Below are 15971 nucleotides of genomic sequence, written 5' to 3' on the forward strand. Positions count from 1 at the left end.
GTATCAGAGCCACTATATTTTCCATTTAGATTGTTGATTATATTTAATTATGTGGTATGATCATAAGATGATAGATCCATTGCTGGTTGCAAAGAAAGGTGGCAGCTTAGTGATGAACACCATTGTGTGCGCAAGGTTTGTTCATCCTTTATGGTGCGTATGGTTTTGAGCAATATTTGTGCAATTGTTGTATGATCTAATGCTCATAATTATGTCCATTTTATGTCTAATTAAATTATTTAATTAGAGTTTTAAATCACACAATTAAATTTTGATTCAAATCTGAATTTTAAAAATTGTTTGAATGTGATTCAAATCTGAATTTTTAAAGTTTTTTGAATGTGATTCAAATCTGAATTTTAAAAGTTGTTTGAATGAGATTCAAATCTGAAATTTTAAAGTTGTTTGAATGTGATTCAAATTTGAATTTTAACAGTTGTTTGAATGTGATTCAAATCTAAATTTTTAAAGTTGTTTGAATATAACACCCTACTCCCCTGTAAGATGTCACATGATCCTGCAGTACACCTAATTGTCGACACCATATTTTGGCCGACTCCTAGAATCAATAAACTTCGAAACCGATCCCCCAGCATTAAGTCTCCCTTTGCCAGCCAATTACATTTCTGACCTCTCCTTGCCATTTAACCACATTTTCGATCCCTCTTCACAGAGAATTGAATCAATGCTAAGTCCTCGTATCAGTTAAAGCCTTACCGGTCTTTCAAGTCACTCACTGATCTCTCAAGCCAATTGTCAAATTTCCTGACCAGTCAAGTACATTCCCGATCTCTCTTGTCAAACAAAATTGAACCAACACTATATCTTTATGTCACCGGTCTTATTGCCGATCTCTCATTTTAAGTTTAGGAATAATCAAGTTAAGATTCCAATCCAGTGTAATGATGATCTCGATCTTATGTGGGTTCGTCAAATTTCCAATTTTAATCGAGTCCCGTTTAGCGTTGGTTCCCTACCGATCTCACGCTCATTGTGTTTTCCGATCTCTCACACTTAGGTTAATAATCACTTCCAGTTGCTTCGATATACTCAGACAATCAAGTGTTTAAATAATTTAAAAATTTTCCGATCACAACCATTCACCGAACAAAAGAGGCATTTCATTTCATTTCATTTCAGAATTTGTACAAGTCATTCGGCTGGGGGTGATGATCTACATTTTGTCCATCTCCTCTCTCACCCTCAGCCTCCTCGTCGCTATCCTCACCTTCATCCTCGGGAGCCAAGTTGGCCATCCAAGAGAAGTCCTCCTCAGGATAATGCTTTTTGAGCTTGGCCAGAAGATCTCTGTGAGCATTCACATAAGCGCCAGCCACTCCGGTCACCATCTCTTCTTCTTTTGCTTTGAGCTCCTCAGCAAAGTGAGCAGCTTCATCGACCTGGAGCGCTTGCACTTCTACAAGAGCATGATCTCACTCAGCCAGGACATGAGCTTGCTCGGCCAGCTTGTCCTCATAGAACTTCATTCGCCCCTCAATTTGAGATATGTAGCCCTGAGCGGATGAAAGTTGAGATTGGAGGGAACCTGCTTCATGACCCATCCTCTCGACCTCTTTACCCAAGCGATGCGCCTTCTCCCGTATGATGTGCTAGTTCACCAGGCACTCCACATTCAGGCTTATGGATCGGGTCAAGATATCATCAAGGTTATCCGGAGATAGCCTATCCCGATCTTCTCGATGACAGATAGTGGACGCCAAGACCTTGGCGAAACCAGGGTTCTCTCGACCCTTACGATTCTTCTCCAGTGAGTGGACTAAGACTTGGGCACCAGGGGAGAGGGTTCTCACGTTAGGTTGAGAAGGACCCTCTTCTGCTTCGAACAGCGGAGGAGGTGGAGCGGCTCTTCCGGCGAGGAGGATCGGACCACTTCTCGACCACCGGTCCGAAGGTTGAGATGAGCCTTCTGTATTTCCCGGGCTCGACCCGGTGTTTGAAGCGGCTCGAGTGCTTCATCTCTGTACCTTCCTAGAGATCTCTCTCTTCCACTTCCGGCTTTCCTTAGAAGCTTCGCCGCTTGCCATACCTGCACAAAGAAGAGGTCAGTGAGATCACTAAGGTCCAAAGATCTGAGATATAGAAAATACCGATGCTGAGAGCAGAGAGCTGAAGCCCGCGATCTTGACCGGTGACCAGCTGCATAGTCCAATGGTGTAGCTCGGCCGTCACGGCATCCAAACAAGAGAACTTCTCTCTGGATGCCTGTTCCTTCAACTCCATCACCATTGCACCCTCTTCCCTATTTAGGGCGATGTGCTTCGTAAGCAAAGGACCCTGATGCAGCCAGCTGCGGGGGAAGCCCTCAAAGCTGTTCGGAATTTTGCTCCTCAGGATAAAGAAGCGGTTCTTCCAATTCTTCAGGAAGGAAGGTAGATCGGTAAAAAGCCCACAATGGGGTTTCGCCTGGAAGAACCAATACTCGTCATCCTTGTGACGAGTTAGCCGATGCAGTTCAGCGAACACCTTAGCCGTGGGTCGAAGCCCTTTAGCTCGGCATAGGCCTCGGAAAGCTACCAAGATCCGCCACGAGTTTGGGTGAACTTGAGCGATGCACACTTGGTGATATTTCAAAACTTCTTTGAAGAAGTCGTCCAAAGGGAACCGCAGACCGGCCTTTAATTGTTCTTCGTAGACCATAATCATATCATTCTCCTCGAATAAGTGATCGGCACGAAGATCGCCGTGACACTTAATCAATTCGTAGGAATCAGGCCGGATGTTATACTCCTGGTTGAATGACTGAAGGTCGGTTTCTTGCAAGATTGACGGTAGCTCGTCCATGGGAAGATTTTCCCTCCCCGAAGAAGGCACATGCCTTGATGGTGCTGGTTGTCCCTGAGCTGGAGCGGAGATCCTAGGAAGTTCAGCCTGCGTGCTTGGTCCGACCACCTCTACATCATCGGACGACCACGAGAACTGAATGGAAGGGGGGCTTACTGCTCTCTAACCTTCGGCACCGCTCATTTTCAAAGGAAACAGAAAATTTAAACTAAAAGAAAGATTAAAGCCCTTACCGGAGTCTAATCGGTGTCGGAAGAATTTGAGAAAATGAGAGAATTTTGAAGTTGTTCGCAAGAGACTGAAAATGACATAAGAGAGTAACTGGCTAACCCCACCCCTATTTATACTCATCCGAGCATTTAATGCTTGTGAGGTTCCAGGTAATGCATCGGATAGCGGGACTCACCAGCTGTTCTGACACGTCTCGCGAATATTCCCAAGATTCCATAAAAGAGATCGGCTAACTAGAGATCGGCAGATTAAGATAAATCTTTTGAATTGCGGATCGGTTTAGGGTCATTTAAATTAAAGGTCAGATTGGGTAAATACTTCAAAGATTGGAAAATAATTAATGCAATAATAATAAGATGATAATTGACAAAATAAAATCTTTATTTACAAAAGATCGGATTACATCATTTGGGCGATCTCTAGAGATCGGATTGCATTAAAATTGGACTACATCATTTTGGTGAGATCAAATTACATTGAAAATAAAATACATCATTTGGGCAATCTCTAGAGACCGGTGGAACATCCCATCTAAAGGCCTATGTCAAAGCCTAGTCTCGTGGCTAAGTCAAAAGATGTGGAGACCAGCTGTTGACATCAGATAGAGTGCATTTCGAGAGGGGTGATTATGACTCCCATGAAGATAAGAGGCGTGCGTCATCAATGTTACCACTCGAAAGCCAGGCATTGTCGAGAACACCCGGTGCGGGAGGAGCGGATGAACGCCAAGGCGATCGGTGTTAAGGGAATATTAGCGATCTTCGCTAGAAATCAGTTCGCCATTTGGATCGGTCGAATGATTCGAGATCGGCACGATCAAGGTCCGCGACCAGTCGGTTAATTAGTCGATTCTCTCACCATCATCGATGAGGTCATTACGATTCTTCGATCAGGGATCATAAATTTTGATCGAGAATAAAAAGGTCCATCGGAAAAAGATCAAAAACCACAATCATGGCCGGAACAACTGCCGGAACAACTAGAGCAGGAAAGTAAGGAGGAAAAGAGGAAAATCGAATGGAGAAATTTTTTGGTCAGGGGTATATATAGGGGGAGATCAAGCATTTATTGCTAAGCAGAAAATAAAGCGGACATTTTGGGAATCGAGGGAAATTAATGCTTTGCCCAGACCGGACCTGATTAAGGGGAGGACCGGAACGATACAGATTGGAAGAAGGGAGGTCGGTATAAAAGATCGGAGAAGGATCATGTTAAGAAGATCGGAAAGGAAGAGAGAGCATAAAACAAAGAGAATAAGGCACCTACCACTGTCGTCATAATCAGAGCCGAGGTAGTTAAAGCGTTGCAGGAGAAATCTCAACCGCATGCCCCAGAATCGCCCGCATTTCTGACATGCGTACGTCAGGATAGCGCTGTACATCCTAATCTCCACCGTTGATCTTACTTGTAAGGACGAGCTTGGATCCCTCGGATCGAAGAAGAAAACGACAAGATCAGCGCCTTTCACTCCCAGCCCTCGGATCGCCCCGGACAAGAGAATTTAGGACCATCAGATTAGAAGAAGAAAATGACAAATATTCTGAAGGGGATCTCAGCCGTCCGTTCTGATCCTCTTTAATTCCTGAACCTCAGATCATGTCCTTCGAAATCCTGACCCTCCATCTCCCTTAAAATAGATCCTGACCCTTCATGGGGAGCACCCGGTTCCTATAAATACCTGCATGAAAGCTGTTCAAAAAAAAAAAGGCAAAAAAGGAGAAATAGTTACTATAGTGGAAGAACTCTGAAATTTAATTCAGTTCGTTACTCTGCTGTTTTTAAGTTTTTGATAAGGAAAAACTTTTGAAACCAGTTTTCCGAAGTGTTTTCTTACGAAAGGGATTCTTGAAATACTGGAACTCTCCATTTTCAGTTCTTTCATTATCCTGTGACACCCTTATTTTTAGTTCTTTGTCATCTTTGTTTCCATTCTTATTCCCCAAGCTCAACTTGCTTGTATAAACTTGACTGCCGTTTAGCGAAGCATTTTTCATTTCTAGGAGAGCTTTAGCCTTCAAGCTAAACAGCTTGTGCCCCTATTACATTCTGCGATTAGTTTAGTAGATTCGGTTCCTCACAGGTGAGTGTTTATATCTCTGTTTCACTAAAAGCTCTTTTTATTTTATGCATTTCCTTTACTTTTATGTTCGTAATCTTCGCCAAGTTTCTATGGTGTAATGAAGGTTATTCCCGAAGTTTACTTTCTTTGTCAATTAGTTCATTCTTTTGTTAAGCTTTGCTACTTCTAAATGCGAAAGTCCTCATCTCAAGTAGCGTATAAGTAGTTCGGTAAAATGTAGGTAGTCGTGTCTTAAGTGCTTCTTTGAAATAGAAAGCCTGAGTAATACGTCAAGAAAATAATAGAGTTGTATCACTAGGCTAACCGAGAAGGTGATCCAGCAGAATGAAACTAAATTTCAAGTAAATAAACAGGACGGATTATGTACAAAAAGGTAGTGGTGAGGTAATTACATAGGAGATCGGTAAAATTTAGTCTGGCATCCTTTGTCTGGTCACAAGGTACCAACCAGTTAGAAGAAGCCTCATTCCGACCCTTAGCATCTTTGAATGCCGAAACTCTTAGTTTCAGGTTCTTATGATACGTAGCTGTAATTAAACCTTGAGAGATCGGAAAAGTCCTTATCCGGTCCCCATTTAAATATTTAATAGAGGTCGGAGGAGAGTTCTTATCCGATCCTCGCCCAGAATTTTAATAAATATTTAATAGAGGTCGGAAGAGGGTTCTTATCCGATCCTCAAACTTAAAATTTTAATATTTAATAGAGATCGAAAGAGAGTTCTTATCCGATCCTCAAACTTAAAATTTTAATATTTAATAGAGATCAGAAGAGAGTTCTTATCCGATCCTCAAACTTAAAATTTTAATATTTATAAGGAGGTCGGAGGAGAGTTCTTATCCGATCCTCAAGCCAAAATTTTAAAGAGATCGGAGGAGAGTTCTTATCCGATTCTCAACCCAAAATTTTTAACAAATATTTATAGGAGATCGGAGGAGAGTTCTTATCCGACTTCCAAGTCAAATTTTAACAAATACGTAAGATGATCCCCCTGAAATAAAATTAATACGCAACAACAATTCACTAAGGTTGTCTCATTTACTTATGTATCTGGGTAATCCGGATTAGTGAAAAATCAAACATTCCTTTCGGTCAAAAGGATTAACATTCCCCTTTAAGCCCTCCTAACTATGAAGAACGTGAAGTTAAATCTGCTTACCCTCGTTGAGGGACGAGGTGGGGTGCCTAACACCTTCCCCACCCGTTCATGGACCCCGAACCTAGAATCTCTGTTTTTGAAGTGGTTTCATTTTAACTTGCTTTCACAAATGGTTTTCTTTAATTTCCCTCAAAATTAAAGTGGTGACTCCTCACTTTTCCACTTTTGTGAGGGTTCGTCCAGGCGACCGCAAAACACCTTGCTACACTAATGAATTACTATACTTCGCCTACAGATAATCCATTAAATATACTACAAGGGATTTTAAAACGATTTTCATGAAATTTAAATCATTGATTAAAATCTGGTGTTATAAAATTTTTTTCGAAATTTCGGCAAAGTGCTAGCTGTATTTTAAGAAAACAGTTCTTCAAAACCTGCAAAGAACACACTCCCAATATGCTTTCTCGAATACAACTTCAATAACTACATTTGAACCCATAATTCAAATCTCAATAATCAAATCAATGTCCTCATAAAAGAAACATTTCATTGATTACAAGACTCAAAATTAATATTACAAAACTATTCAGATAAATGAAATCTCAAATTCACATTTACAATAGTTTACATTTAATTACATACCAAAATATTTTACAAGAGTTTTTATACAACTGCTCAAATAATTTGCATACATATTATTACATGCATACATCAAAACCTATGTACATGGGTATACCTATGATATACCTGGACCTGACCTGAATGTGTCTTCAAAGAAACTTACTCACTGCTCTATGCTCTTCTTACCTGCGACAACATACAAAGCTAAGATCTTCCGCAAGGGCCATAACGATAAAAGACTTAGATCTAACCTCAAATCAGAGGAAAATCTAAGCCTGTACATGCTCCATGGTAATCAAAACACAACTAACTCCATTGTCTTCTCAACAAATGAGAGAGACAGGTAATAACCTAGTCAAGCATCTATAGTGAGATATAAAACAATATCACAATCCTTTAGTGAGCATAAATCACAATATAATTCGATTCAAATTCAATTCCAATATCCAATAATTTTTTATGCTCATCACAATTCAAATCATAAATTTGCATTTTTCCATGAAAATTACCATCACAATTCAAAACATGTTCTATCACAATTTTCCAAAACATAATTTATTCATTCCATAACAATGCTTAATACTTATGGAAATACCATTTCACAAAGCTAAATTCATACATACTATAACAATTTCAATAATCATTGAATTAAATCCAATGCTTGTTAAACATAATACATAAGAAAAATATGTCATTTAATCATATGAAATATTCAAAACAAAATCAGTTAAAAACTAGTTGTACACAAAACTCTGATAATTGTCTCTTGGCTCTGACTCAGTGTTTCCTTCCCCTTCCCTGAGTCTTTGCTAACTGGGAAACATAATTTGAAGTGTTTCAGTACTCATTTAAATGGTCTTTAACGATAATGCTTAATAATTAATTCATTGAATTCTATTATTTCCTTAGTCAACCTAAAATGTTGATCCTCGATGCATTCTAGGTGAATTAGTTTTTAATGTTACCAATATGTCACATTTGTAGCCTTTTAGTATTGGTACATGTTACCAAATTCATTTCCATGTATATTGCATTTTATTGCAATTTGTCAGATTTTGGTATACCAATTTGACCTAGCCGGACGACCTAGTTCCCTCAGTTTTCAGGTTTTGGTCAAAAGTACAAACTTGTAGATCTATGTCTTATTGCATGTGGGGCAAAATTTCAGGTCATTCTGAGTTTACTAGACCAAGTTATGGTCATTTTACTATTGCTGGTCAGAATGTACCAAAATTGGTCACTTTAGGTTATTTTAGGTCAATTTTGGTTTGGCCAGTTTTTGGACCCAAACTTGTGCAAGTTTTTTGACTTGCTTATGGTCATTTCTGGGCTTTGGTGTCTTCATAAGACTTGTAGATATAGGTCTTAAATATTCATGGTCAAAATTTCAGGTCAATTGGACCTGTTTTGAGTGAGTTATGGCCTAAACACTAACTGCTGCCCAAATGGTAAATCTTCAGGCCTCAATTGCACTAATCCGGATTTGGTCACTTTTCAAGTTACCTTACAAGCAGAATTTTGGTAAGCTTCCTTCATGAAAGTTGGCACATTTTGTGCCTAGTTTCACCTCCAATTGGTCTCATACTAATTGGAGCCACACACTTAAGGTTCTAGGCCCATAACATAAACTGCCCTATTGCATTTTATTCATTACACATCAAAGGACACTTTTAACATTTACCAAACTAAACATTCATGCCAATTCAGGTTTGTACCATAACCTAAACACAATTCACAACATATTGTTTGTCATTTTTGCAGCTTACAATCACCCTCAATATGCACCATTTAGTACAGAATTTTTAAAGCTCAAATTACAACAATTCAATCACCTAACCTAGCTCATTTATATGTTCAACCTCACACCATCATACATATACACAAGCTGCCATAATAAGTACCACAATTCAACATTAATATTCCATAAACCAAACATGAAATAACATCTTTATGGTTCACCAAACCAAGCTTCCGATTCATACATTACAGTCCATTAATTTCCAAGCTTCCAAATTCAAGTACACATTCACATATACTAAGTATACATCAGCCAAATTAATTCCTACACACATAAACATTTAAATCAACCTTTTAATCTACCATTTACAAGCAAGAATAAACTATCCTCAAGGAGTTTCCATGGCTGCCAAAAATACACCTCTCCCTTTAAACATCAAACCTTAAAAATTTCTCCATAATTCAAGTATCCATAACATTCTTACTAACTTTAATGAAGCCATAGCCCAAAAACACAAACTTACCACTTTGGAAACTCTTCAAAATCTCTCTAAAACTTGGTCTTCTTGTTGCCTATCTACTGCCCAAGGTGTATGGACAATCTTTAATAAAGGAAAGTGCCAAGAAAGGAGCTTGAATCTCACATGCATGGAGCTTCAAACCATGCGTCAATGGAGTTTTTTTGGGAGCAAATTTCTACTAGTTCTAAGGTTGAAGATGAAGATGTGTATTCTGCCCAAGATGATGAGTTAGTGGTACACTTTGATGGGTGAGTGGACCACTAAGCTTAAATTAAATATTAGTTTAATATAAGATTTCATTTTCCCACATTAAGCTTCCCATTTTTTCTATTTACATTAGGTACCACTAATTTAATTTTTCATGACATTTTCCAAGTGTAATATTATTTATTTTTAATGGACATTTAGGTCAAAAGACAACTCAGGGTGTCAAATGACCACAATGCCCCTATTTGGGTTGCATTCTCAATTTTTCTGTAACACTGGATTTTATCCGTTTTTCGATTTCTCACTTTTCTTTGTACTAATTAATTAATTTTTCTTTGATATTTTTAATGGCATTTATACTTCAATAGACATTTATCTAAGTCCTAAAATATTTTTCAGGGTTCCCCGTGGTCCAGGGCTGGTCAACGGTCCACGCCGCGACTTTCCAGTGCGGTTACCCATCGCTAGGGTTCTCGGCTCGCTTAACTTGGTTATATTTCTTTGCTATTATTTTTCCTTTGTTTTTCTTGTATTTCATTATTTTATTTCTCCTTACTCATATTGAAGTGTAGTTCTAGGCATCCTAGCTGTCCGGACAACACTGGTCACTGGAACAGTAGAACGCACTACCGAACTTAGGGGTGTTACAATTCTCCCGCCCTTAAAAAAATTTTGTCTCGAAATTTTACCTGGCATTAGTCTCTGAACAGTTGTGGGTGTTATCTCCTCATATCCTCTTCACGTTCCCAAGTAGCTTCCTGGCCTGAATGATGGTTCCACAGCACTTTAACCAGGTGTATCTGTTTGTTCCTTAGCTGCTTCACCTCATAAGCTAGAATTTCTATGGGTTCTTCCTCATATGAGAGGTCTAGACTTACCTCAATCTCTTCAACTGATAGTACATGAGATGGGTCTGATCTGTACCTCCTTAACATGGACATATGGAAGACATTGTGTATCCTTGCTAACTCCGGAGGTAATGCTAACCGATATGCCAAAGGACCCACTCTTTCCAGAACCTCATATGGTCCGATGAAACGAGGACTCAGTTTCCCCTTTCTGCCAAATCTCATAATCCTCTTCCAAGGAGAAACTTTGAGGAATACCTTATCACCCACTGCATATTCAATATCTCTTCTCTTCAGACCAACATAGGACTTCTGACGGTCTGATGCAGCCTTGAGTCTATCTCTATTCAATCTGATCTTTTCCTCTGTCTGCTGAACAATTTCTAGTCCAATCATCTTCCTTTCACCTACTTCATCCCAACATAATGGAGTTCTGCACTTTCTGCCATACAAAGCTTTATATGGAGGCATCCCAATGCTTGATTGGTAGCTGTTGTTATAAGCAAACTCAATCAAAGGCAAGTTTGTATCCCAACTACCTTCAAACTCAATCACACAAGCCTGTAGCATATCCTCCAATATTTGAATTATTCTTTCAGACTGGCCATCTGCCTGTGGGTGGAATGCTGTGCTGAAGTTCAATCTAGTTCCTAGGGCTCTTTGAAGACTACCCAGAATCTAGAAGTGAACCTAGGATCTCTGTCCGATACAATCAATACTAACACTCCATGCAGTTTTATAATCTCATTTATGTACAATCTGGCCAATCTTCCCAGGCTATAGTCCATCCGGACTGGCAAAAAGTGAGCAGACTTGGTTAGTCTATCAACTATAACCCATATTACATCATGACTATTCTGTGTCTTCGGAAGTCTCATCACAAAATCCATAGTTATCTGTTCCCTTACAATGTTTCATAGGGTGCCACTTATATGCTAGCTTGACACTTATTAATGTATACAAATTTTGTTAGTGGGATGTATCTATCCCATCTCCCCTCGGATTCAATGACATAAGTTCTTAGTATATTCTTGAGGGCTTATCATATACTGCAGGTTATTATTATCATTTCATTTCATTATTTATAGAAACTCAATGAGTTTCAAAATTTACCTGAATCACTTGTTTCGACTGTCCATCCGTCTGAGGATGATAAGTCGTACTGATATCTCTAAGCTTATAGCAATTACTATGATACAGGTAATTCACATTAATGTAACCGAGTCACTGACTCTAGCTACCTTACAAGTGTAGTCGTTTGATAGGCTAGTTCTAAAGTTTTAAATTTCTGACTAAAATTTTCACATTTATTTCCAGTAATAGTACTTTATTCAAGTATCAGTATCAATTTATAGATTACTTAAAATATTCTTAATTTATTGTATCACGAGGAAGCACATAGCTCTACACAATAATCCTGTGTCGGTACTGTAATCTGCAGCTTACAATACAAACATTGAGAACATTACATAGTCACTACGTTATAACCTCATGGACTAGGTTTTCTAACATCTTATCTTTTTTGAAATCCACTAATATCCTAAACCGATTCTGATTACAATATCCATTAATAATTACTAACAGTAACATCTTTGCCCCCATCTAGAGCAATTCTATTACTGTAACTTACTTTTAGGTCCTCTTGCCTTACATTAAGTAGGCTCGCCAATTAGCTTTATAATTTATGGTATGTTAGAAAATACTTTTAGCTAACAATTCTTCCAAAATTAATGTCAATCATACTTGTTATTGTAGTTTTGATCCTAAAAGACTAGTCACTAACGCATCAAAATTTATTCCCCTGTAAAGGAATAGCAACAAAACATAGAATTCTAACACTAACATATAAATAAGTAGTGCTGGGATCAAATAATAACTCATTGTTTCCTTTAAAAATTAAGAACTTACCAGCAGCTACATCCGAAGTTTCTGCTCTTTCTCCTTGGCGCTTAGTGGATGCTCTGACTGGTGCACTACTATATTCGGGTTGATTCACTGTGTTATAGTAATGAGGAGTACCAACTCTATTTCTATCTCGACTCTGACTGACGATCTGTGGACTCCGAAGAGCAGATCGAGGTGCTCTAGTACAATCTTTAGCAAAGTGTCTAAGTTTTCCACAATTGTAGCAGGCTCTAGAGGCCTTACGACAAATACCTTCATGTAGCTTACCACAAACATGGCAAAAACGGGCAGAATAGGAACTTCTAGTTGTTCGACGACTAGATCTTGGTGTTCTCTGCCCTAATGATCTGCCTCTGTCATATCTCTGAGCTCGGGGTTCCTCAAATTCTTTTCTCTTCCCCAAATTACTGCTCGAGTTCTAACCCATAGATTTCTCCCTCTTTTTTATTTCACACTGCCCTTGTGGGGGTTGGGTTTGTACTTGGGCTTGGGCTGACAGATTATCAGCCATTTGTTGAAAGAAAGTGGCCATTTGCTGGGCCATTTGTGCAGTAATTTGTACTGGTAAAACTGGTATAGTCGGGCGTTCGACACTTTGTGGGGCTGGGGCCTCAACTTGTACTTCTGCCATCACGGACTGTTCTATTGTCTCATTCTTCTCTTCCATATCTTTTCACAGGATTTTCTATTCCTGTACAACCAACATAAGGAGATTCCTCTCCATTAGTTCATATTTATGATGTAAATGGAGTATATGTATCAAACATTTGAGCAGTTGTAGTTACCGACAAAAAGATTTCAAATTCACAGTTCAAAATTTACTTTAAAACCATTGCTCTGATACCACAAAACATGTAACACCCTACTCCCCTGTAAGATGTAACATGATCCCGTAGTACACCTAATGAATTACCGTCACGCCTACCGATAATCCATTAAATATACTACAAGGGATTTTAAAACGATTTTCATGAAATTTAAATCATCGATTAAAATCTGGTGTTATAAAATTTTTTTCAAAATTTCGGTAAAGTGCTGGTTGTATTTTGAGAAAACATTTCTTCAAAACCTGCAAAGAACACACTCCCAATATGTTTTCTCAATTACAACTTCAATAACTTCATTTGAACCCATAATTCAAATCTCAATAATCAAATCAATCTCCTCATAAAAGAAACATTTCATTGATTACAAGACTCAAAATTAATATTACAAAACTATTCAGATAAATGAAATCCCAAATTTACATTTACAATAATTTACATTTAATTACATACCAAAATATTTTACAAGAGTTTTTATACAACTGCTCAAATAATTTACATACATATTATTACATGCATACATCAAAACCTATGTACATGGGTATACCTATGATATACCTAGAGCTGACCTGAATGTGTCTTCAAAGAAACTTACTCACCGCTCTATGCTCTTCTTACCTGCGACAGCATACAAAGCTATCGCTGAGTAGTGAACTCAGTGGTGCACAACTATAATTTAAAACATAGTACAATATATATTGACAAAATTTACAGCAAATAATTTGGAAATCTGAATACTCATCAAATTCCAAAACTCAAAATATTCATTGCCAATAATGTAAATCATTTGTATAAAATGACTTTGATCACGAAATTCAATTTATCAAATCATAACTAACCTGTGACACCCCTTACCCGTGTACAGTATACCCGAGTAAGTAATGCCACATGGTGTATCGGCACATTCTAATATACCTTAATTAATTTATATCATGCTTGTGAATATAATTTATGAAATATAATTTATTTTAGCCATTTATCAAAAGTATTATTTATTTGAGGTTCCGAAAATTTTAAAGAAAATCCGGCGGAGTACCGGCTAAAAATGGAGAAAACAGTTCTTCGGAATCTGTGAAAAACACTTCCAATAAACAAATTCATTCATTCTCAACTCCAATATCATCACAAAACTCAATATCAAGATCTCAACATTTCAATTTCAATTCTCAATCATCCATCACATGTGATGATCACATATATTTCACAAATAAACATTTACTTTTCCATTCACAAATACATTTTTCATAATTTACATAAAGATCAATATACATTACACAAGTTTAATTTCATATGAGAAAAATCAAAATTTAGTTACAAAATGTCAAAATGACACCTAGTGTCCTACCAATGCATTGCAGAAGTTGAGGTGACACGGACACTGTGCAGAGCTGTAGGATGGACTCACCCAGTCTGTGGTCTACTGGGCTCACGATCTGTATCTCCAGTACCTACGCGTGGCAAAAGCAACACGCTAAGCAATAATGCTTAGTGGTGCAATAATATAATAAAAGAAAATACCAAGAAATTAAATGTGTAGTGAAATGTGTACGTTTTATTTGTTTGGTATTTGTATATCATTTACTTTGTCCACTTTTATTCATTTGGTTGCCCCAAGTAACCTACACTTGACGACTGGACTGGATAACGGGTAAACTGGCACTGGGTATCTAGTACCTCGGGCCGTCACACCATCGGTCACATATGCATCTCCCGGTGTGCAGAGCGACTAACAAGCTGTAAATACATCAGGCACAAGGCCAAGTCTCAATACAAGGTCAGAATGGTTAAAAACCATAAAATCACAGAATGGCATATTGCCATGTGCAGTACTGCTAACTGAACCCTATGGCATGCCAAACTATCCAAACCAATCATGTTAGGTATACTAGGGCATTTGAAACTTTTAAATTCTTCAATTTGTGCATTTCAAGTTTTGATGTCACTATTCACCTTATTGGTCAACAAAAATGTTGACTTTTGGATAGAAAATAGGTGTATTGGTTTTAAAACCCCAAACATACCACATTTTGTATTTAAAACTTGTTGGAATTGATTGCCATTTCCATTTCTCAACTTAATTCTAAGAGGGCAGAAATTTCAGTTTTTGAGACCCAATTTTACTGTTCCATTGGGCCCTGTTGTAGTGGGAATTTGAGGAAATGACAAACATGAAAGTTGTTCCTTATTTTGTCTAGTTGAATTTATTTTTTTGAATCACTCCATTTGGAGTTTTATAGCTCCAGATATGGCTCAAAAACCACAGCTGGCCGGATTGCCAATCTGCAGAATTGACCATATCTATAGTAACATGAATAGTGACTGTGATTGTATTTTTGAATTGGTTCTGGCCATAATTTGGGGTAGGTTTCTTCATGAAAGTTGTTTTTCTATGTCTTAAATTGTTGCTGTAAAAATTTCAGGTCAATTGACCAAATCTACAGTGAGTTATGGCCAAATGAACAGTTACTGTTCATTTGGTCATTCTGCAGAATCAGTTTCAGGGTATCCGGATTGGGGCCAAGTTTTGGTCCTCTTGCTTTGGTCTTTTATGCATGCTTTCTTCAGAAAAAATATGACATTATAAGCCTATTTTCATGTCCAATTGGCCAAACACCAATTGGACTAACACAGCCAAAGTTATGGCTGTGTAATTGGACTGAAATTTCAGTCCATTGCTGCTGTCCTAGGGCAGATTACACCTTCACTTTGCCATACTAATTTTCAGTCCAATTTATGGTCAACATACCTCAAATGGTCACTTATTGACCATTAGAGTGTTCTTTAACAATTTCCTAAGCCAAATCAATTTTTCACTACTCAAAACCCTAATTCCCATATGAGTTTTCACAAATTCCTTACTTAACTCTTTCTTTCTTTGTATATGTATAAGTATGCACTTTAAACATAAGCTCTAGTTCACTCTAAGTCCATCAAACCAATCAAAATAATTCCTTCACAAGGGCTGCCGAAAATTCATAGTATGTACACACAAAATTCTTGTTCATTTTAGTTACAAATCTTACTCAATTCAAGTTACAAATCACAAAAATAAGGAATTTTAAGTATCTAATGCACTAACCTTGAATAGGGCAGAT

Source organism: Hevea brasiliensis, chromosome 7, assembly GCF_030052815.1.
Source record: "Hevea brasiliensis isolate MT/VB/25A 57/8 chromosome 7, ASM3005281v1, whole genome shotgun sequence".
In the NCBI taxonomy this organism is placed as follows: Eukaryota; Viridiplantae; Streptophyta; class Magnoliopsida; order Malpighiales; family Euphorbiaceae; genus Hevea; species Hevea brasiliensis.